This window comes from Petaurus breviceps, unplaced genomic scaffold, assembly GCF_028583685.1.
Source record: "Petaurus breviceps papuanus isolate PSGF00001 unplaced genomic scaffold, PetGlider_PUasm1.0 38, whole genome shotgun sequence".
In the NCBI taxonomy this organism is placed as follows: domain Eukaryota; kingdom Metazoa; phylum Chordata; class Mammalia; order Diprotodontia; family Petauridae; genus Petaurus; species Petaurus breviceps.
The window spans coordinates 18038134-18062924 of record NW_027186304.1 but is presented as its reverse complement, the minus strand read 5'-3'; the positions used below and the strand labels follow the sequence as shown (position 1 = coordinate 18062924).

Here is a 24791-nt window from a genome sequence, read left to right as displayed (position 1 = left end):
CAGGTATCTTGAATATTGATCTCTCAATACCCACACCATTGTGGTGCCACTACTATGGCTCTCCTCTATTTATATTTGTCTCAGTCTGGTTGCTTCTTCCATTTTTATTCCCATTAGTGATCTTTGTACTCATCTCTAATCACAACTGGGACTCTGACATTAGGATCCAAGTGTGGTTGTTCTATGATACTTGGTGGAACAATTTGCTATAATAATTTTTACAAATCTTTTCCATGTTTCTTCATCATTTCTCCTCAGGATGATGCGTTGGAAGCCACAATGCAATTTATGTTGCTTTTTCGTCATTAGGGAAGGCTCTGACTTCAGAAATGGTATGTCATGCTATTGGACAAAGAAAAGAAAAAAATCACAAGATACCATGCTCAAAGAGTTTTAGCTTGCCAACCCAAAATGTGCTGTTTTTTGGAGTGGTGATATCTAAAGACTGTCAAAAAAAGATATGCTAGCCTGTATTTCTATTGTACTATTGAAGATCAGCCAATGAACTAATTAGCCTGGAAATAATTCATTGCTCCATTGGAGTACTTGACAAATATTTTGGCACTGCATGTGAATATGTTATCATCTTTAGTTTTGAGAAAGTTTTTTTTTTGGATGAGTTTATCTCAAGAGAAGTTCAGGAAACATCCAAGAAAAATATATGTAAGGTCATTTGACAGGCAAATCTGCTACAAGAAGAAGCTGAAACCCTTCATAGTGTTCTTAAAGAAATTGGACTGACATAAACCATCTCTGTGTTGATTACATCATGTGGTCTCACATACTGCAAGATGTTTATTGCCTTCTTATCAATGTTTAGCTAATGGTATAAGTTGCTGTTTGTCAGTATTACTATTTTGCTAAGCAGCTTCATTCAGGCATACATAAAAACACTCCACTTTTTCAAAAGAAAATAAAAAGTATTAATAAATTTTTAAGGGACTTAAATGTTAATGCAGATGGGACATTGATGCAGATGAAATCTCTTTTCAGTACTTTATTCAGTATTATTATTACTATTTTTTAAAGCAATCGGAGTTAAATGACTTGCTCAAGGTTACACGGCCAGGTGTTTCTGGGTGGGTACAAAGTGTCTGAGCCCGGATTCGATTCCCAGGTCATCCCGACACTGGGGCTGGTGCTCTTACTCGCTGTGCTACCTGGCTGCCCCTTTTATTCAGTATTATTATTAAAGGTTGAATTATGTCAATTTCACATTAATTTTATTTGTATGTGATAATTATGAAAATACACATAAAATCATGATCAGGAAGCACATTTGTTGGTATTATTGCATTCCAACTTTGGTTGTAAGAAAACTACACTTGCATCGACTTAAAGTAAATGTAACAATATTTCAGTATGCTCTTATGCAACCAAAGACTAATATTATATGTTGGTATTTATGGGAACAAGAAAAATTGACTGAGTTTACATACCAAAGTGATTTAAATTTTAACATTGCCACTGAAACTTAAACGCACATATGTATACTAAAGATACCTGTTGGGGACTACATATCTTAAACTGGTAGCTTATTGAAAAGTGTACATTTCTGAGACTGAAAGGATATTACATTAAAGGGAATACAGGCTACTTTAATCAAAACAATTCTATTTTACATCGACCATTAGTTAAAGGCAGAAATTTGGACCAAAGACACTATACTCTAATATAACACACATAACACACATTATGAAAATGGTTAAAGACATCTTCCATGTAAGATTCTTTTAAGCATAATTTTACAACTTAGATTATTTTTATACATTATACTACCACTATTTGCCTCATTTCTTTGTGAGCTAATGAAAACTTCTACTTAAATAGGATGTTATAAACTAAAATTTTGATTTGCCTAGTATTATTGCTATTTCAACATAAACTTGGCCAATTTCACAAAGTATCACATGACTCCATTTGCTCCAGTGTTGTTATTTATTTATTCTGGTTAACTAAATTTTCCCTATACTATTTTTTAATGAAGTACCACTAATTTATGAAATTTCTTTCTCTGTCATGCCACCTCCTAGTCAGAAAGTATTCATGATCTATATCTTTCATGTAACAGTGTTACTTGGATGAGATAAAATGGCAATAGTCTGACTTATTTTTTAAAGCTGCTATAATTCAGTTTCAATACCATTTTTATATGTCTTTAAACTTTACACCTTTATTTATTTGTATGGGCTTGACTGGAATAAGCTTTGTGATTGTGACCAATATTTAGTCTGGTGACCATTGTCTTATCACATACATTAGTTGTAATAAACATCCACTCTTACAACAACAAAGAAAAAGAAAAAAATCTCATAGATAAGTTATATTCTGACCCAACATTGCTTTTTGAAGCTGTCTGGTGTATTTGCTGCCTAAAATATCTTCTGGACTTTTGGTGATCTTGTGGCATTAATTGTGATTCAGTTTCTAAAACTTCTAAATCCATTTCCTACTTTTTTATTGTCAACTATGTGTTTCAAAAGGTCGACTGAGTTGTTTCAACTGTATGCCATATCTTTTTATCACTGATATTCTTCTTGCTTTTTATTTATTCTGAACTTGCGTCTGACAAATCAGTTGCCTGACATCTGATATGATATGATAGACATCTGATCTAGGGATAACTATCTCTTCAATAGCAAGTATTTTTCTGTCTGTTAAAATGTATTAGGTTGGTAGAGTTTTTTTTTTTTGTGTGTGTGTGTGTATGTGTGGACAAATGATATCCAGAAAGGTGGAAGGACATGGGTCCAGAAAGGAGATTTTATGACAAATGGAGAAAAAAGGTGAGAAAAATGGGTAGTAATGAATCAATAATAATAGCTAATAATTTTAGAGCTCTTCAAGGTCAGAAGGTTCTTCACAGTTTAGCAATGAAATAGCTGAGGCAAAGATAGGATAAATAATTTGTCCAGGGTCACACAGTTAGTAAACACCTGAAGCAGGATTTTAATTTGGGTATCCACTGTACCACCAGCTACCCCTAATTTTCTCCCGTGGAGCAATACTTCTATCTTTTCTAAGAGGAGGAACATCAGAAAAAGGGGAGAGGGATAAAATCTTTTTTTTTAGATTGATGACTTTTTATTTACTTTTAGTTTACAACATTCAGTTCCACAATCTCTTAAGTTTCAAATTTTCTTCCCTGCCTTCTCCTCTCCCTTCCCCCCATAGGGGCATGTAATCAAATGTAGATTCTACAGATACCTTCTTGTTGAATGTTAGTCATGTTGTAAAGGATTATAACCACGGGCAGAAAAATGAGAAAGAAGGGATAAAACAAAAGAAAACACAAAGGAGAGAGAGCAAACAGTTTGCTTCGATCTGCAGACTCTGTAGTTCTTTCTCTGGGTGTGGATATCCCTGTCCATCACGAGTCTTACTTTGTAGTTGTCTTCTAACCTTGCATTGCTGAGAGGAGCCCAGTCTATCAAAGTTAGGAGTCACACGTACAATGTGTCTGTAATTGTGTACAAAGTTCTCCTGATTCTGCTCTCCTCACTCAGCATCAGTTTATGTAAGTCTCTCCAAGTTATTATGAAGTCTGTCTACTCTCCATTTTTTATAGCACAGTAGTATTCCATTACATTCATTTATCACAACTTGTTGAGCCATTCCCCAATTGATGGGCATCCCCTTGACTTCCAATTCTTTGCCACCACAAAAAGAGCTGCTATAAATATTTTTGTACATTCAGGTCTTTTTCCTACTTCTGTGATTTCTTTGGGATGCAGCTCCAGAAGTGGTATTGCTGGGTCAAAGAGTATGCACTTATTTATAGCCCTTTAGGCATAGTTCCAAATTGCTCTCCAGAATGGTTGGATTAGTTCACAACTCCACCAACAATGCATTAGTGTTCCAATTTTTCCACATCCTCTCCAGCATTTATCATTTTCCTGTTTGGTCATCTTAGCCAATCTGACCAGTGAGATGTGGTACCTCAGAGATGTTTTGATTTGCATTTCTCTAATCAATACTGATTTAGAGCATTTTTTCATATGCTTATAAATTGTCTTTAATTTCTTCCACTGAAAACTGTCTGTCCATATCCTTTGACCATTGATCAATTGGGAATGACTTGTATTCTTCTAGATTTGCCTCAATTCTCTGTATATTTTAGAAATGAGGCCTTTATCAGAAACACTAGTTGTTAAAATTCTTTTCCAATTTCCCACTTCCCTCCTAATCTTGGTTACATTGACTTTTTTTGTACAAAACCTTTTCAATTTAATGTAATCAAAATTATCCATTTTGCATTTCATAATGTTCTCCAACTTTTGTTTGGTCATAAAATATTCCCTTCTTCATAAATCTGACAGGTAAACTATTCCTTACTCTCCCAGATTGCTTACAGTATCAGCATTTATACCTAGATTATACACCCATTTAAACTTGATTTTGGTATACAGTGTAAGATACTGATCTATAACCAGTTTCTTCTATACTATTTTCTAGTTTTCCCAGCAGTTTTCGTCAAATAATGAGTTCTTATTCCAGAAGCTGGGATCTTTGGGTTTATCAATCAGTAGATTAGTATGGTCTTAGACTGCTGTGTCTTGTGTACTAAATTTATTCCACTGATCCACTATTCTATTCCTCAGCCAGTACCATGATTGCTGCTTTATAATACAGATTGAAATCTTGTATGGCTAGGCCTCCTTCCCTAGCATTTCTTTTCATTAATTCCCTTGATATTCTGGACCTTTTGTTCTTCCAGATGAATTTTGTTACTATTTTTTTTCTAGCTCTATAAGATAATTTTTTGATAGATTGATTGGTATGGCACTAAATGTGTAACTTAATTTAAGCAAAATTGTCATTTTTATTATATTAGCTCAACCTAGCCACTAGCAACAGATATTTTTCCAGTTATTTAGATCTTCTTTTATTTGTGTGAAAAGTGTTTGGTAATTGTGTTCATATAGGTCCTGGGTTCATTTTGGCAGGTAGATTCCCAAATATTTTTTAATGTCTCCAGTAACTTTAAATGGAATTTCACTTTCTATTTCTTGTTGTTGGATTTCATTAGAAATATATAGGAATGCCAAGGATTTATGTGGGTTTATTTTATATCCTGCAACTTTGCTGAATTTATTATCTCAAGTAATTTTTTACTTGATTCTCTAGGATTCTCTAAGTATATTACCATATCATCTGCAAAGAGTGATTTGGTTTTCTTTTTTTTTATCATATTGACTAAAAGTCTATCAATTTTATTGATTTTATCATAAAACCAGCTCTTAGTTTTATTTATTAATTCAATAATTTTCTTAGTCTCAATTTTATTAATCTCTCCTCTTTTTCTCAGTATTTCCTATTTAGTATTTAATTGGGCATTTTCAATTTGTTCTTTTACTAGCTTTTTCAGTTGCACACCCAATTTATTGATCTCTATTTTCTCTATTTTATTCATGTATGCATTCAGAGATATAAAACTTCCCCTAAGAACTGCTTTTACTACATTCCACAAGTTTTGGTCTCACTGTTGTCATTCTCTTGAATGAAGTTACTAATTGTTTCTATAATTTCTTGTTTGACCCACTCATTCTTGAGGATTAAATTATTTAGTTTCCCATGAGTTTTTAGTCTATCCTTCCATGGCCCTTTATTACATATAATTTTTATTGCATCATGATCTGAGAAGGATGCATTTAATATTTCTGCCTTTCTGCACTGAATTGTGAGGTTTTTATGCCCTAGTACATGGTCAATTTTGTGTGTGTGTGCCATGTACCACTGAGAAGAAGGTATATTCCTTTTTATCCCCATTCGCTTTTCTCCAGAGGTCTACCATATCTACCTTCTCTAAAATTCTATTCACCTCCTTATCTTTCTTGTTTATTTTAAGGTTAGATTTATCAAGTTCAGAGAGGGGGAGATTGAGGTCCCCACTAGTATAGTTTTGCCATCTATTTCTTCCTCTAACTCCCTTAACTTCTCCTCTAGGAATCTGGATACTATACTGCTTGGTGCATAAATGTTTAGTAATGATATTGCTTCATTTTCAATGGTGCCTTTTAGCAGGATATAGTTTCCTTCCTTATCTCTTTTAATTAGATCAGTTTTTGCTTTTGTTTTATCTGAGATAAGGATTGCTACCCCTGCTTTTTTTCACTTTAGCTGAAGCATAATATATTTTACTCCAGCCTTTTACCTTTACCCTGTGTGTGTCCCCCTTTTTCAAATGTGTTTCTTTTAAACAGCATATTGTAAGATTATGGTTTTTAATCCATTCTGCTATCTGCCTCCTTTTTAAAGGAGAGTTCATCCCATTCACATTCACAGTTATGATTACTATCTGTGTTTTTCCCCTCCATTCTATTTTCTCCCCATTTATGCTTTTATTTCTCCCTTCTCCCTTCCCCTCGCTTCCCTCCCTCCTTCTCTTTTCCCCTTTTAACTACCTCCTCCCTCAGTATTCCCTCCCTATCAACCCCCCTCCCTTTTCTTACCCTTCCTCCTTACTACTTTTTTCCTCCCTTCTAACCTCCTCCCCCATCGTAGCCCTTCCCCCTCCTACTGCCTGTAGGGTATGACAGATCTTTACACTTAATGTAGTTTGTTATTTCTTCCTTGAGCCAAGATCGATGAGAATAAATCTCATACAATGCTCCTCTCCCATGCATCTTTCCATCTATTTTTTTTTCATCAGTACCAAGTCACTTTATTGGGATGTAAATGGTGGTAGTTTTTTGGGTACAGATTATGAAAAGGTCAGATAACCAAAATATGCATGCCCTGAAAGACAGTAGGAGTGGCGCCCACAGTTCCCAGGTGTGGGGGAAGCCAGGTGTGGCTTAACTCTCGTTGTCACTGCCTCCAAGGTGTGCTGTCAAAAAGCTATTCCGCCATGCCAGAATCGGGGGCCCCCATCTTGCGCAGGTTGGTTACGTGATCACCCAGCTGTTTGATGGACTTGACCTGTTCGTCCAGGTAGTGCGTTTCGATGAAATCACATAAGTGGGGTCATTCTTGTCAGTTGCCAGCTTGTGCACTTCCAGTAACGACTGATTGACATTTTTTTCCAAGCGCAGAGCACACTCCATGGCGTTCAGCCCGCTCTCCCAGTCCTCGTGGTAGGGGTTCTTGATGTCCTGCAGGAAGATGCGGCCGCCGCGCTGGTTCTGCAGCTCCATCAGCTTCTCCGAGTGCTCGCGCTCCTCCTGCGGCTGGTGCAGGAAGCACTTGGCCAAGTTCTAGAGCACCACGTCATCGCGGTTGAAGTAGTGTGACATGGACAGGTAGACATAGGAGGCGTAGAGCTCCAGGTTGGTGGCGGCCTGTGAGTCCTGGTGGTAGTTCTGCCGCACCTGAGAGGGGGACGAGGTGGTCATGGCGGTGGAGAAGGAGGCGGTGGCTGCTGCGGAGGCTGAGGTGGCGGCGGCGACTGCCGGGGCGGCTGAGCGGGCGGTTGCTGCTCAATGGTAGGACGGTGTAATGTAATGCCAAAAGAAAGGCAACTTCCCAGGTTCAAAATACCAGCATAGGTGCTCTCTATTTTATTCAGTGACCAACCAAGAACAGAGAAGATTAAAACATGACATCATTCCAAATACAGCATTTACTAAGTGTGATTAAATAATCTCCAAGGACTACCCCACCCCAGGACCTTCCAATCATTCAATCAATTACAAAGTCTCTGTTCTAAATACTTCTCCACCCCTAGGCTATACCTTAATTAAGTCCACCACAAAGCCCCTCTTCTCAAATGGAGATTAGTTTCCAAACATAAGGTCAAAAGTTCCCCACCCCTGGATCACAATTGAATCTACCCCAGAGTTACATCAAGTTTAAACACAGCACTTAATACCCAAATGGAGGTCTTTTCTTCATCTTGACACGAGGCAAGTTCTCAGCAATCTTAGTTCCTGGGGAGACAAGGCTTAGCAAGGCCACAATATACATTGCCAGTCCCTTCATGAATTCATCCTCTGTCTGTAGAACAGTCCTAGAACCCCTGAACACATTAGTAAAGCCCTCTCCCAGGATTTCTGTAAACATACAACAAGAAAATCCTTCTTCAGGGCTTCTGAACCAACAGAAAGGCTCCCAGACCCCTGCAACAACAGCACTGTCCTTCACCAGTGGACAGTATTCACTCTGTCTGCAGGACAGTCTCCAGACCCCTGCAACAACAGTACTGTCCCTCACCAGTGGACAGTATTCACTCTCTGTCTGCAGGACAGTCTCAGGGCTTCTTAGCGAACAGCCAGGTTCCAGGACTTCTTCAACAAAAGGACAGTCTTTCACCAGTGGACAAATCTGGCAAAATAACATCAAAACAGACAGACAAAGTACCAGCAAAACAGCCATGTCTCCTCAGTCCTTGGCAGCTCAGGGGGCAGGTCTCAAAAGTCCAGGGCAATTCAAAGCGGCCACCAGCAATTCTCTTAGTCTGTCTCTCTCCAGGAGGTGCTGCTTCCAAAAAGATCTGCCTCTCTCTAGTGTCTCTCCAAATCTACATCACCAGCTCCTCCCAGTTCAGGACTTTCTTTTCACATCAACAAGCCCATCCCACAGGTGGGATTAACACACTCTGGGTTTTAACACAATCAATTTGAAAACCAAGCCAATACAGGGGAATCTTTAATTGCCATTACTATCACAGACGGAAGAAGTGTTGGTTAGTGGAGGTGAAGGTGGAGAGGTGGCTAAGGGCGGTTCCGGCCTGGAATCAAGCAGCGGGTTCCGTTCAAGCACTGTTGAAGCAGGAAACCGCAGCGACTCCCCTTCCCTGCGCTTCTGGCCCATCTTTCCATCTATTATGATAAGTTTTATGTCTCTTCAAGATAGAGTCCTATACTTAACTGATTATGTTATTCCTTCCTTACAATGAAACCAATGATGGCAAAGCTCACTATAATGTTCATTGCCCTCCCTACTTTCCCTCTACTATGATATGTTTTTATGCCTCTTTGTGTGGCATAATTTACCTTTTTCTGCTTCTTCCTTTCCTCTTCTCCCATTATGGTCCCTTTGTACCCCTTAATAAGTTTTTTTTTTTAATCATCATTTTAGTTAATTATACCCACATCCTCTATTTATCTATATCCCTTTATAAATGTTATTTTAAGTATTCAATTCTCAATATTAGCAGGTATCAGCTTCCCATGTAAGGATGTAAACAGTTATGCTCTTATTAAATAACAAGTTGTGTGTGTGTGTGTGTGTGTGAGTTTTACCTATTTACCTTTCTATGTATCTCTTGAGTCTTGTATTTGGAGATCAAATTTTCCATTGATCTCTGACTTTTTCATCAGGTAGTTCTGAAAATTCCTTATTTCATTGAATGACCATCTCCTTGCCTGAAAGATTATGCTCAGTTTCACTGGATAGCTGATCCTTGGTTGTAGTCCAAGTTCTTTTGCCCTATGAAATATTATATTCCAGTGTCTCTGATCCTTCAAGGTAGAAGCTGCTAGGTCCTGTGTGATCCTGACTGTAGTTCCACAATATATGAATTGTTTCTTTGTGGTGGAATTTGGCTACAACATTTCTTGGAGTTTTCAATTTGGGATCTCTTTCAGTAGGTGTATGGTGGATTCTTTTGATAGCTATTTTATCCTCTGGTTCTAGGACCTCAGGGCAGTTTTCCTTGATGATTTCTTGGAGGATGTTATCCAGGCTCGTTTTTTCATCATGATATTCTGGTAGACCGATAATTCTTAGATCGTCTCTCCTGGATCTGTTTTCCAGGTCAGTTATTTTTCTGTTGAGATATTTTACCTCTTAATTTACCTAATTTTTCATTCTTGAGGTTTTGTTTGACTGATTCTTGATGTGTCATGGAGTTATTAGCTGTAATTTGGCTGATTCTAATTTTTAGTGAATTATTTTCCTTAGCTAATTTTTGGAGCTCCTTTTCCATATATTCAGATTTCATTTTTAGGGATTTATTTTCTCCAGTTAGATTTTGAACCCCCCCCCCCCCCCTCTCTCTCTCTCTCTTTTTGCTTTATGGAAGTCAACTGGGGTTAAGTGACTTGCCCAAGCTCACACGGCTAGTTTTCGTGTTAAGTGTCTGAGGGCAGATTTGAACTCAGGTCCTCATGACTCCAGGGCCAGTGCTCTATTCACTGCACCACCTAGCCACCCCCTGAACCTCTTTTTCCATTTCACACATTTTACTTTTTTTTTTTTTAAAGCAATTGGGGTTAAGTAACTTGCTCAAGGTTACACGGACAGTTATTTCTGGGTGTGGTGCTAAGTATCTGAGACTGGATTTGATCCCCAAGTCATCCCGACACTGGGGCCAGTGCTCTTACTTTCTGAGCCACCTGGCTGCCCCTAAGCAATTGGGGTTAAGTAACTTGCTCAAGGTTACACGGCCAGGTGTTTCTGGGTGGGTGCTAAGTGTTTGAGCCCAGATTCGATCTCCAGGTCATCCTGACACTGGAGCCAGTGCTCTTACTCACTGTGCTACCTGGCCACCCTCACATTTTAATTTTTAAGGAGCTACTTTCTTCACTAAACTTGTTCTATTTTTGCAATTGTAATTTTAAAAGAATTGGTCAGTTTATCTTCTACCTCTCTAATTTGGTTTTTAAAATCCTTCCTGAGTTCTTCCAAGAACATGTTCTGGACTTGAGACCAGTTCATATTCCCTTTTGAGACTTCAGCTGTGGGTGTAGCATCAATGCTATCTCCTTCTGAGGTTCTTCATGCTTGCAATAACAGGATTCTAAAGTCTTTGTCTTTGCAATCTGTTTTACCCCATTTTGAGCACAGCCTTAGCCATTCCCTTCCTCTAGGACTTCCAAGCCTTTAGTTGGTTCCACCATTTTAGGATTTTACTCTGGGGCAATAATTTCTGGGTTTTCAGGGTTGGGGGGGGCAGGGATTAGAGCAGCCAGGGTTCACACTGCCATCCTGGTCCCTGGAAGTTCAGGTAGGTGATTTCTAAATTTCCAGACTGTAGGTTGGTAATCCCAGGAGTAGCTGCTGTCCCTGCCATGGGCCCTGAGTCTGTCTCTTACCCAGCTCTGACAGATCCCCAGTCCTATGATGATAGGCCTAGGAATGGCCCCTGTGGCTGGTGGATCAGCTTTCCCCAGCATCCCTGTGTCCACCCTGTCGCACACTGTGTACACCCTGTCTTGTGCCAAGAGGGATAAATTCTAAAAGGCAATAACATAGAAACTACTTAGAAGAGGGAACTCAAAATAAGTATTTCAGAAGTTTAATTTCATGAGAAATACAGAGACTAAAGAAAGAAGAAATAAAAATCATGAATCAAAGAATAAAAGCCTAGAATATAAAGTAGGGAAAATTAATAGAAATTGGAGGTAAGATTTGATGGGCTTACAAAAATTTCTTTGGATTATTAATTTATTTTCCTGACCTTTTTGCAAAATAATTTTAGAATATTTAGATTTTTCATACTTAGCTTCCCTTGACTATTTCCCCTTTCTCCACCTAATGTCTTTGTAATCTTTAGAGAATCTATACAACTTCTTTTAAAGCAGTTGTTGCTAAGGCTTTTTTTGAGGTAAAGAAATGGAGATTCGATGATCTTAACAAGGGATCTTTTACTACGGTCTGCCAGCTGCAAGTTTGTTAATTACATAGGCCCTACTCAAGTGCTGAAAAGAGAGACTGTTTATAAGACATCCATTACTTCTATGTTAAAATTGCTAATGGCTCATGTCAGCCATTATTTGCAGCTTTTCACTCCTTTTTAATTGTGCCTTTCCTGAATAGTGTACACAATAAATTCTCTCTCATATTAACAGATTCATTAGGAATAGAAGTGAAAACCCTCATGAGTGGGATTTCTAATGATTGAGTTTCTTAGGCAAAGGACTTCCATTATAACTCCCTAGAACATAAATTAATCTCTGCACACAATGGGCCACCCAAGGCAAAACTGAAAAATAGAAGTGCAGCAACCAATGATAACATCATTAACCAAACCCCATCATAATATCCTCTTCCATTCTCAGTTTCACATACAATCCTTTTTTTTTTTTCTATTAGGCATATGGAAATATGTGTGTGTGAGTGTGTGCATGTGTGTGTTAAGTCCAAATTTAAGATTTTTTTGAAAGACATGACCTTTCCAGAAGTAAGATAGTAATAATATTATTAATAACATCTTCCCACTTTATTGCAAATTAGGTCTGATAGCTTGAGACTGACCCAGATCAGTTCCCCTTCTGACTTTTCATTCAACTCTGTTCCTTTTGGAACTAACTACCCCTTTGTGATGTTGTTTCATCCAAGGTCAAATCTTCATGGATCCAAGTAATAATTTGTGTGGGATGTGCCAGTATGTCACTTTAAATATCTACCTTCTTATTTCTACCCTGTATGCCACCTCTTTCAAATATCCAATGCCTTTTCTGCCCTAACAACCATTTTCAAGAAAGGAGCTAATAGCAATTGTTTCAATTATTACTAACAATGTTTTTATTATTTAATATTATTGTTAACAATAATATTTGAGGTCAATGTATCCTTTCCCAGAGGTATATGCATTTTAGCTGTGGAATGGAGGGATTCTTACAGTGGAATTTCAAGTATTGGTTTATATCTAACAGAGGTAGATCTGGTATAAGAACACTAAGCCTGGAGTTAGAAAATCTTGGTTTGAATCTTTACTTTCCTATTTATTTGTGTGTGCTTTTGTGCAATTTCCATCATTCTTTCTGGGCTTTCAGATTCTATATATGTCAAATGAGGTAAATGGATGGCCTCTTCATGATCTAAAATCTGATGATGCAAAGTGCAAGAAGTATTTTTTTTTCTCTTTTAGTCAGAGGACCCCTTCCAGAATCTGCAGTCTTGCCACATAGATAGATGCCTACTTTGTCTAGACACAAATGCAATCCAATATCTAGAAGATGTTTAACCTGGAGTAGAATTGGAGGGAACACGATATCTATTTTCATAGATTGCAAGGTCTGTCACATAGAGGAAAGATTATTTTTGTTGTTTGGCCACAGAAGGAAGAACCAGGAGCAGTGAAAATTGCAAAGAGATCAAATTAACTTTGATGTTAGGAAAAAACCAAACCAAACCAAACCACATTTCCTCACCATCAGAGATGACCCTAAGTAAAATGAGTTACCTTGAGAGATGGCAGGTTTGCCCTCCTTAGTGGTCTTCAGTCAGAGACTAGACAACCATTTGTTTAGTGTTTAAGATTAGGGATTTCTTTTGTGTATGGTTTGTACCATAGCACTGCTGAAGTCCCTTCCACATCTCAGATTTGTGATCCTGACCTTAAGTCCCTGGTCCTTAGTCACTGAACCAGTTTCTGAGTCTGTCTCTGACATCAGAGGAAAAACTGCTATAGCCCTGCCTAGGCAACCTTAACCGCCGTTCAGAAGTGTTCTGAGGCTCAATTGAGATAATGAATAGAAGGCACTTAGCACACCTTAAAGTACTATAGAAATGTTTTCTTCTTCATCCTCCTCCTCCTCCTCCTCCTCCTCCTCCTCCTCCTCCTCCTCCTCCTCATCCTCATCCTCATCCTACAGTCACTAGACCTCCCTTCTGGTGATGACTTCATTCCCTGAGCCTTCTGCTGAGCTTGAGCTACGTTTATGGAGTAAAAGAGTAGGCTGATAAATGTTTAATGACCAGACTCTCTGGGGGGAAACATACGCACAAACACTTTTACATTTAATCTGCATTATTAACACTTTCTTAGGTCTGAATCAGCATGTCAAACTCAAATAGATCCGGGGCCACTAAATCATACGTAAGGATCCCTGCAGGCACACATTGACTTAGAAAGCCACATACTAATGTGATTTGTGTGCTATTGTCTTCTTACTTATTTTGTTAAATTTCTCAATGCATTTTAATCTGGTTCCTCCAGCCCTGGAGATTGTTGTGGGTCACAACAGGAGGGCAGCCGTGTGACTCCTCTTGCCTAGACAATCAAAAAATAATATATCCAACCCTCATTTGTTTCTCTTGCTGATTTCTGAGGTGTTCATGCTTATGAAGAAAATTTATCAAGAAGGCTCCTGCACATCCCGGTATGCTATTCTAGAGTATAAAATGATGACCACCTAGGGTAGCCATGCTAGAATTCACTAGCCAGAGAGAGTCATGTTAAGGTGTCTGGGATTGTTTGTAGAAAGTTCTGGGAGAAAGTTCTAAAAAGGATGAGGAGGAGGAAGTTGCGTTTGTTGTGTTGGATGCTGTCTCCATCTTGGAAACATACAGGGAGATGATGCATAGATTTGTCCTGCATGGTTCTTTCATTCAAAGTGGCTCAGAGGAACACCTGATTGCTGCTGCAGGCTGGTATGGCTGGTGCAGTGCTTGAAGGTGATGGGATGCTGAAGTGCTGCGTGGTGAAAGAAGCCACCACTTCTTGGCTGGTCTGGTCAGCCTCTTATGCTCCTGTTCCCTGTACTTTTTTTTTTTTTTTTTTTTGACTCCTAGATAAAAGGAACTTGGTTTTTTTTGGGGGGTGGGGGTGGGTGGGGTGAGGATGGAGGCTGGAAACAAAAGCATGATTGAAAAAAGAGAAGTAGCTGCATCTATTTTCTTTTTTCTTCCCATGACCTCTCTTCCTGTTCCTCCCTCCAAGGGTGGGAGCAATGGCCGAGCAAGAGGACATTCCCTAGGAATTTATTCCACCTGCTGGTGCTAGTTAAAACAGTTTTCTAAGCCAATAATCTGGGTGGGATATGCTAGCATGGCTCCCAAGTCACCCTCTTCTTTCTACTCTGTATCTCAGCTCCTTTTAATACCCGATTCCCCTTTTGCTGTTAACATCTATTCTTAAGAAAGGAATTGATAGCAATCATTTATACTTACTGCTGCTGCTGCTGCTGCTACTACTACTACTACTACTACTACTACTACTACTACTACTACTACTACTACTACTGCTACTACTACTACTGCTGCTGCTACTACTACTACTACCACAACTACTACTACTACTACTAGTTTAGGTCGGTGTATCCTTTCCCAGAAATAGATGCATTTTAGCTGTGGAATGAGTGGTTCTGACAATGGAATTCCAAGCATGAGTTTGTAGCTGGCAGAGATAGTTCTGGTATCCTAACAAGAGCACTGTGCATGGAGTTAGAAAATCTTGGTTTGAATCCTTGCTCTCTCATTTACTTCCCTATATGTCAAATGTAGTAAATGAATGGTCCCTTCATAATCTAAAATCTGATGATCCAAGGTGCAGGAAGTATTTTTTTGCATAAGAGCCTTTTCTAGTATCTTTGAAATCTTGCCACAAAGATAGTCATCTACTTTGTCTAGTCATTAAATGGCAAGTAGGAGAAATTAAAACAAAAAGAAATTCATAATCAGAAGCCATATTTCCATTAAACTAGTGTTGTTAGCAAGTCTGAAGCCACGAGCAAGGGTTGAGGGGTTAGAAGAACCCAGGAGAATAAACATGGGGAGCCCCCTTCCTCTTCCTCCCTCTTTGTCCTGTCTGTTCCTTCTGCTTTGTGGATATTTCCTTTTAGAGGGCCAAGGGTATTAGAACTTAGAAATGTATAGTTATATGATCAAAAAGGTACATATTATTATTTGGCATTAAGAAATTGATTCACTGTATGGCCCCAAGAAAGTTTATTTACCCTAGTTTACTGTTAAGAATTATACTGTTGGAGGAACAGGAAAATAATGGATGGGGCATTCTGACTATGTGTTATAATATTTGGAAGTATTGTAATTTAAGAAATCATAAGCTTCCAAGTTTGTCTTTGTTTAAAAGGAAGTTTCAGTGAAATATGTGAGATTGTTAACCAAGCTATCTGGAGTTATTGCATAAATCAAGTATTTACAAAAGTATGTTTGTGAAAAGTAATTATTGGTAACTATGTGATGAAAAGACCCTGTGAATCCTGTAAGTTTTGTCAATTATATGAAAGTGATTTCATGACCAAAGAATTTAGGGATTATCTGGTATTTAATAGTATCAGGATAAATTGTAGACTTTTCAAAAAGGGAAATACTCTTATGAAGAAATGTTTCATAAGACCTTTGGTACGAGGCGATGGGGAATAGGTTAGCAGATTAGAGCACTAAGGAGGCTGCCCTGTCCAAAGAATCTATGAAGATGTATGTGTTCATTCCCCAGGTCCCTAAGGTCATAGAAGCCGAAAAGAAAAATTTGACTAAGTTTGGGAAGACTGAAACTGAGCAAGGCCATTCATTATTGCTTGGTGGGAAAGAAATGGTTAATCAACAAATCATGAGGGATAATTTTGTCCATTTTTACATCAAGGAGGCCATTGGGGAGTGGAAGCAATATGTAACCTAGCTTTTAGGAAGTACATACTGAGAACAGACTAGGAGTCACAAGATAAGGGAGACAAAGGAAATTTACGACCCGGCTTGGGGGAGATAAGGAATTTTAAGATTCTAGGGATGGGGAGGCCAGGAGGGCTGGAGAATTAAAATTGAGGGAGGAACCTATATTGGTTCTCATCCCCTCCCTTGATCCAAGTCTGATTCCTGCACTCCTGATTGGGAAAGAGAAACAGCAGGAAGTAGATCAACCTGATAGATGTAAGGTACGTAATAAGCCTAGTATGAGACAGGTTTTACAGCACCTACACCAGAGCAGCAGGGATGTCCAGAACCTGAGTGATGCAGTCTTGACCCGTTATGTATGTCCTGGAACATACATGTTGGCACACCAAGAGGTCTATGGCTGCATGGTGTGTCCAAGGACAAACAGATACAGCCAATGCTAAACTCCAGTGGGAGGGCGGCCTCTGGGTATCAGGCCCTTTCAAAGTATACAGGTGGAGTTCACTGAGGTGCCCCCAGTATGACGACTAAGATACCTGTTGGTCATAGTGGATCACCTCACATCATGGGTAGAAGCCTTCCCTCTTGCACAGGCTACTGCCTCTACCATTAACAAATAATCTCTAGATATGGGCTGGTGGAGCATATAGACTCTGATCAAGGGACTCATTTAGAGATATTCTGCAACTCCATACCCCCTGGCACCCTCCTTCTTCTGGCAAGGTAGAAAGAATAAATCAGGAAATAAAGAAACAATTAACTAAACTAATGCTGGAGAGTCAGTTGCCCTGGACAAAATGTTTACCCCTAGCACTCTTTAGGACCAGGATGAAGCCCCGGAGGGACATTGGCTTATCCCCCTGTGAACTTCTTTATGGTTACCCCTATCCTGTACAACCCTTTGACCTCTCCTCACTTCTTCTGATAGAAAGATAGGTTCCTTAGGGAATATATACAATCTCTAGCACATCAATCATCAGGGCTCAAACACACCTCCCCTAGGGTTTCCAGTTCATAGGTTCCAGCCTGATGACTGGGTGTTGATCTGAACCTGGAAGGAGGAAAAGCTGACTCCCACCTGGGAAGATCCATAGCAGACCCTCCTCACTGCTGACACTGCTGTTTGAACCAAAGAAAGAGGCTGTACTCATTACACCAAAGTGAAAAGACTGGTGCCAGCGCCAACCCAATGGACTGTGATATCACCAGATCGTGGAACCTTAAAACTGACTTTGAAAAAGGGATGGATGGACCCATTAACTGTTTGGTTTTATTGTTTCTGTCAGTTGCTATAGCCTTGCTTTGCCTTGCTGCAGGTATTTTCTTTTGCCTCTGGCCCCTGGGCCCCAGTTCTGGGATTAGCATGTTGTCTCCTCCCCTTAGCAGAGAGAATAAGTACATACAATTAATGGAGAGTGTAGCAGAGGGGTTTCCTCCTGATAGCTTTTAGTGGAATTATCCTACTCCCAGTATGTCTCCCTTGTATGATGCAACTGAGCCAAGACTCCTTGTCTTGTTTGGTAAAAATAGAAGGGAAAGAAGATATTAAATTCATGGTTCTGAAAAGTCATGGTTAGGTGCCAGTCCAAGACCACCATGATGGGGATTCTCAAGAAGAATTAGTGGAATGGTGTGGGAATCCAGCAATGGTGTGAGGAGTCTTTAAGTTGTGAGAAAACAAAAGTGGGGATTGTGAGGGATGATTTCTCAGAAGTGAAGCCTCCTCTTTTAAAAGCGTTAATAGTAGGGGCAGCCAGGTAGCACAGCGAGTAAGAGCCGCAGTGTCGGGATGACCTGGGGATCGCATCCATGCTCAGACACTCAGCACCCACCAAGAAACACCTGGCCACATAACCTTGAGCAAGTTACTTAACCTCAATTGCTTAAAAAAAGAGTTAATAGTTTTTGTATTATTGAAACACAGTTTCCTACCTTTTCTTGTCTCTGCAAACTTGTGTAGTTGTCTTTGTTCTTTGTTGCTGGGGTGGATTCACACGAGTATATGTTGCCCCCTGAAGACCAGCCAATGGGATAAGGGGAAGAGAGGGAGCTCATATTAGGGTATAAAAGGACCTTGCTTTCCAGAATCAATTTTTACTTCCCTGGCCAGCGCCATTAGAGCAACGAGGGGGGTACCCCTTTCTCATGAGAAACTATAAACTTATTTCTGCTTTCAAGTATCTAAGTCTTTGTATTGAATTTTTTGGTAGTGGTCTCTGTCCCCTACAAGTATCTTAGCCAAGAAAACCTCAAATGGGGTTATGATGAGGCAGAAATGCTTTCTGTAAAAGGTGGGATTTCAGTTGAGACATTAAGGAAGCCAGGAATGTCAATACACAATGATGAGAAGAAAGACTATTCCAGGCACAGGGTACCGCTAGAGAAGAGATCTTGCTTGTGGAACATCCAGGAGGCCTGTGTCACTGGATCAAAAGAATATGTGGTAGCATGGAATAAGGTGTAAGAAGACTGAAGACAGGAGAGGGTTATGTTGTGAAAGGATTTGAATGCCAGAACAGAGCATTTATATTTGATTCTGGAGGTGATAGGGAGCCACTGGAATTTATTGAGTGACGTGATCAGACTTATGTTTTGGGAAATCACTTTAGGGGCTGGAGGATGGATCGGAGTGTGGAAAGATGAGTCAGATCATCAGGTAATTTCAGTCATCCAGGTGAGAGGTGATGAAGAAGTAGATAGGTTTGAAGAGGTTAATTGACTTTCCAATGATCACACAACTAGCATTAGAGTAATGTTTGAATCCAGATTCCCTCCTTACTTTGGTTCCTGCATCCTTGCTACTATACCACTATTCTGCTAATCTGATTGATCACTTAGGGCGACAGTTGGAGATCTCAGTCCGGGAACACCTTTTCTTCCTGTTTTTGCTCCTCTTCCTGTGAATATGCAATTTCTTAGTGAGTTCCCCTTGTTGGACAGAGTCAGGTTATTTAGCTAGGGCTCTAAATACACCTGCAGGAGCTAGGATACCATGCCAAAGATATCTAGTTGCACGAAGGAAGTTGGCCACTGGAGGATTAAAAGTTGGTTATTTTTTTCTAAATGACCCTTGTTTTTTTCTTGGTCCACACATGATTTCATTGATATAGTCAGCTCCCTGTGTGAAAATCCCCTCCACTCATGCAGACCTATGACTTCTCTGAAATCTACACCCTGATTAGAACTGCCTTTCTTAATTACCACTTACTCCTTTGCAATTTTCCAAATGTGAGAGAGATGTTGAAGTCATTTCAATAGAGTCCAAGCAACACCTTAGACTGGAAATGTATCCTTACCTGTAACATCACAATTATTTCTCCCCTTTCTCATTTCCTGCTCTGGAGACATACCCACACTGGGTCATAATTCAACATCGCCATAGTTTAAAAAGTGTTGGTCTTTATTTATGATTGTTTTAAAATATTTTAAATGGAAATAACAAGGAGGTGGCATTTTACTCAGACTGATAAACTAATGTTACCTGCCACACTTAGGGCTTCTGGCTTCAAACAATATTTGTTTGACAATTAGAGTAAACCTAGAGTAATTGTCCCTATCTTATTAATAACAGGTAGCATTTATAGAGCACTTTATGACTAGTAATGTTGTTATAAAGCCCATCGACATATGGTGACCCAGGAGCATTTATTAATCTATTAATCTCTCGTGAAGACCAGAACATTTCCCCAATTCACAGAGCACAGCATGACGGAATCAAAAGCTTTGGGATTTTTTAAGTAGGATGGGGTTAGGCTCTTTGATATAAAAGACCTTGGTAAGAGGATACCTTGGTCAGTCATATACCTGTGTTATCAGCAGCCTTGGTTTTAAGGATTTAAGTCTTGTCTATGACATATATTAGTGAGATGAGGATGGACAAGTCATTTGTTATTAACTTCTCAGTGCTCTGCAACTCTAACACTATGTTATGGATGAATAATTACATAGTAGGCACATGGTAGGTACTGATCTGCATCTAGAGAGTTTTCAACACCCATGAACTTGAACAAAGAACACAGACACTCAGTCACACACACAAACACACACATGCAGACAAACGTGTGTGTCTGTGTGTGTACACATAGAGTGAAAGAAGCTAATTATATAAAAAGGTTTACATATATTTTTTAACAGAAGGGTATTCTTTAACTTTGTAGGGTAGGCCAAGGAGTTATAGGTACTCCCAGGAGTACCTATCTGCTTCTGATTTAAATAAATTTTGGAAGTGGGAAAGGAGGCCTGCAGAAACCCAAGCAGTAATGACACACTGCCAGAAATGTCCAAAATGGGCTCAAAGATGAATAATTTAAGAGAGGACCACAGATAGGCCCCTTCAGCTATTCATTCATTCATTTTTTTCAGTTGAATCATTTAGCATATATTATTGATTACCTACAATTTTTTTTTATCCTTTGGGGGGTTGAATTTTAATTTTCACAGAGTATTGTGAAAGTGGATTGTTGTTGATAGGGTAAAAGTCAGGTTAAGTGCAGTACTTCATGTAGATTTTATGGTTCTGGAAATCAATTCCAAGCGATTGGGATTGATTTCTCATTCTATATAGTACCTTCCCTATTACCTGTTTTTCAAGTGACCAATAGGTGAGTTGGAAGGAGAGTTACATGGTAATGATCAGATAAAGTAGTAATCAGCTCATTTCGTAATTTGATCAAACTGTTGGATTTATTCTTTGAACTCTGGGTATGTTCCTTGGAACCACATCTTATCAGTGTGGATACTTTCACCTCAGGTGTAAATCATAGTCCCTTCACACCCTCTCATTTTATGTAATCCATGACCTTTTTTCATAAATGACTCTTTTTCTTTTTAAATGTTTTATTGATATTCCTTTTTCATGTCATTTTTACCACCCAATGTCTCCTTCCCTTTTCATAATAGTAACAATGATAATAACTGGCATTTACATATCACTTTCAAAAGTTTGCAAAACACTTTACAGATATCATCTCATTCGAACTTCACAATAACGAAACAAGTAAAAGTCAAAACAAAAGAAATAAGCAACTTAGTCATACTTGACAATGTATTCAAGGCAGGACTAAAAGCAAAGGCCTAATGACCTCTTGTTTCATGGGTTACCAAGGGAATTCTTATTCAGGTACATGTGGAATTAGATCATCTCTGAAGTCCCTCTAGCTTCTAGCATCATATATGTATATACATGTATCTGCCTATGTATATATGTATATACACATCATACATCTGTTTATATGTACACACATATAAAATCCTCTTTTACAAAGACTATTGATATTCTTACAGTATCCTTAAGAAGTAATTGAATTTGTAACAGTACAAGATTCTATTACCTTTTAAAGATATATGAATAAAATCTGTAATCTTGTTGGAGAGACTAATTCTGGGGTTCCGCAATCAGAGTTTGTGCTTCTTGAAGGTGCTTCCAACTTTGAATGCCCCCTTTCTATGTATATCTGCCTCTCTGTATATTTGTCAGGATAGTGTGTGTCTCTGATCTCTGATGGTAGCAGTTATTTCTACTGAGTGAGTGATTCCACTGCTAGCCTTTCCCACAGATAATAGGATAATTTTTTCATTTCTATTCAAACTTGTGACTAAGTTTGGAAGGGGTCAGCATTAAAATTGTAGTGTTCTAGGGTGATTAGTAAATTTAGGCTTCAATTGTGTTATCACTGGGAGCAGCAATTCTTAAAATCTAACTTGCTTTAAGGTTTATAAATCATTTCCTTTAAATTAGCTCTGTGAGATTTTGATAAGTCACTTAATTTCTCTGGGTCTGATTTTCCTCATCTATAAAAGGAAGGGGTGAGAGTATATGGACTCTGAAGTCCAGCTCTAAATCTATGCTTTCTTAATCATGCCCATAGTATAGGTTAAGAAATGAAAAGGAAGATAAGTTTTATGACTTATCCATGTTGCACAGTTAATAAATGTGACTCTGAGTTGAACAACCCCTCTCCCCCCTTTGGACACCCATTCTACTTAGTCCTAATCCCTTAGACTCTAGACTCCTCAAGATCTCTCCCCAGCTGCCCCCAAAACCTGCTCTCAGGAAAAAAATCTGATAATGGGATTTAAGTCAGTGCATTGTTTCTCCCAGGGACATTTGAATTTCAGCATCATCTCTTAATTATGGATTGGAAGATTTTTGTCTCTCAAAATAATTTCAGGCATCAACTAGTGGGGTTGGGAATAGGAGGTATTTGGGGTAGTATGCCCTTCTCTTACATGTCTGACATCACATCTAGATGGCCTTCTTTTCTGCCTATGGATAAGAGAGATCATATGGTACAAGGAAAGGAATGCTGCTTTGGCGTCCGAAAAATCTTATCATTTGATCTGCTTTCTCTCTAAGTGACCTTAGGTAGGTCGCAACCTATATCACCCTATGATATTTGTTTGTTACTCTAGAGGTCGGTGTATAGTCAATGGAGCTGAGACACTAAACAACTGGTTGAGAGGAAAACAAAATTACATTATCCAATCACTTATTTTATTTAGGAGCCCCCAAACAATGAGGTTCCTTTTTTTTTCTTTTGTGCCACTACATCTCAGAAGAAGCCAGGAAATACCAACTTTAGGAAAGGAAGTGCCTGAACAGGGACTGAGCAGCTTGATGCCTTCTAGAAGTATCATCAGGACTTTGAAATAGGTTTGAAAGTGTTGCAGGACAGATAGTTATTCTCCAACATGAAGTCATTCTCCTGTCCAAGGCTGCAAAACATTAAAAAAAAATTCTCAGAGATAAAAACCAAACAAATAGAAAAGGAAAGGTGATCAAAATCTGCCAAGGTTGGAAGAGGGGAAGACAATGAAAGCTTCTTAAAGAACCTGATCCTAGATTGAACAGCCTTTCTGGTAAAGGAGCCTCACCCTGTTTCCAAGAGTTCTCAGAAGCTTCCCTTTGCAAAAATCCACTCTAGGTTTGGACAACGGACTTAGGAGCTGTCCAAGCAGCACTAAATACAGAGAGAAGGAAACTGATTTGGATGGGGAAAATGAATTCTGATTTATAAGTTGAAAGCTGTAAACATTTCCAAAAAGATAGTAGAAGAGCAAAATGGTAATGTATTTAAAGGAAATGTGCTCCTTTTGCCTTGGAGGCAGAAACACATGGGGTTAATACTGCTGTACAAAGGAAAGAGAATTAATGGGCAGGAGATAGGAGCTCTAATCACTTATTTGCAGCCAATGCACTAAGTGACTTGGAGAAATCCTTTCTCACTTAGTGTCCCATTTCTCCTATTTGTCAAGTTAGGGGTTCCTACTAGGTGATCTAAGGTTCTTTCTGGCTCTGACATTCTATGATTTAAGGCATCACATTTTGAATAAGGATACTCATAAACTCGAGAGAACAACCAATATATTGAAGGCCCTCAAAATCGTCACATATTGGGATTAGTTGAAAGAACTTAAGATGTTCAGCCTGGAGAAGAGAAACACGAGGTTGAGGGCTTGTAAAAGTTGTCAGGCATTTAAAGGATTGTCATATCGATTAGAGATTAGACACGTTCTGTATGACTTCAGAGGATATATGGGAGAGTACATAATAATAATAATTATATATATATGTATAATAAAAGAACAGAAGCTACAAAAAAGCAGATTTAAGTTTGATATCAGGGAACATTTCCTAACAATTAGATCTGCATAAATGTGGAATTTTGCTTGTCCCATGCCTCAGGTGAAGTGGGCAGGAGGTCTTTGAATAAAAGTTGGATTCCATTTGTTCATTATGTTGTAGAGATGGATTGGACTAGGTTGTCTCTGTGGTACCTCCAACCACAAACTCTGTGCTTCTGTGATTTGGGGAGATAAAGGCCTCCTCATTGAATGACACTTGCAAATCACTGCACACAGAAGACCTGAGCATATTAGACAAAATTCAGCATATAATCCTTCTAGTATCTGGTCAATTCAAGACCAATGCCAATTTTGAGCAACATAAATTTACACACTGTGCCACTAAGGTTTGTGAAGCAGGGACAGTGACTAGGCACAAAACAGCCTGTGGCCCATAAGGGTCAGAGACCATAAATAGTGTCAATCGGTTGTGCACTCTATTCTTATTTTCCACATAGTTGATCTCTTTGATCTTTTGGTCTAGCAAATTCTTGAATAACTTGTTGAAAAACAATGTATGACTACCTCCACTGAAACTTCACCTTTAAAAATGGTGATACCCAAAAGATATGAGCAGGCAGTTTTCAGATGAAGAAATTAAAGATATCTATAGGCCCTAAATCACTATTGATTAGAGAAATTAAAATTAAAACAGTTCTGAGGTACCACCTCACACCTATCTGATTGGCTAATATGACAAAAAAGGAAAATGCTGAATGTTGGAGAAGATGTGGGAAATTGGAACACTAATGCATTATTGGTGGAGTTGTGAACTGACCCAACTATTCTAGAGAGCAATTTAGAACAATGCCCAAAGGGCTATGAAACTGTGCATGCCCTTTGATCCAGCAATACCACTACCATATCTGTATCCCAAAGAGATCATAAAAATGGAAAAGGACCCCACATGTACAAAAAATATTTAT

General features: G+C 38.8%; 2 pseudogenes; one reads left to right on the top strand and one right to left on the bottom strand.

Annotated features, from left to right (window-relative positions):
- The first annotated feature begins 279 nt into the window (after positions 1-279).
- LOC138170016 (AP-1 complex subunit sigma-2 pseudogene) lies at positions 280-746 on the top strand (annotated as a pseudogene).
- Positions 747-6810: 6064 nt separating this feature from the next.
- On the bottom strand, positions 6811-8752 carry LOC138169929 (ferritin heavy chain-like; annotated as a pseudogene).
- Positions 8753-24791: the final 16039 nt, after the last annotated feature.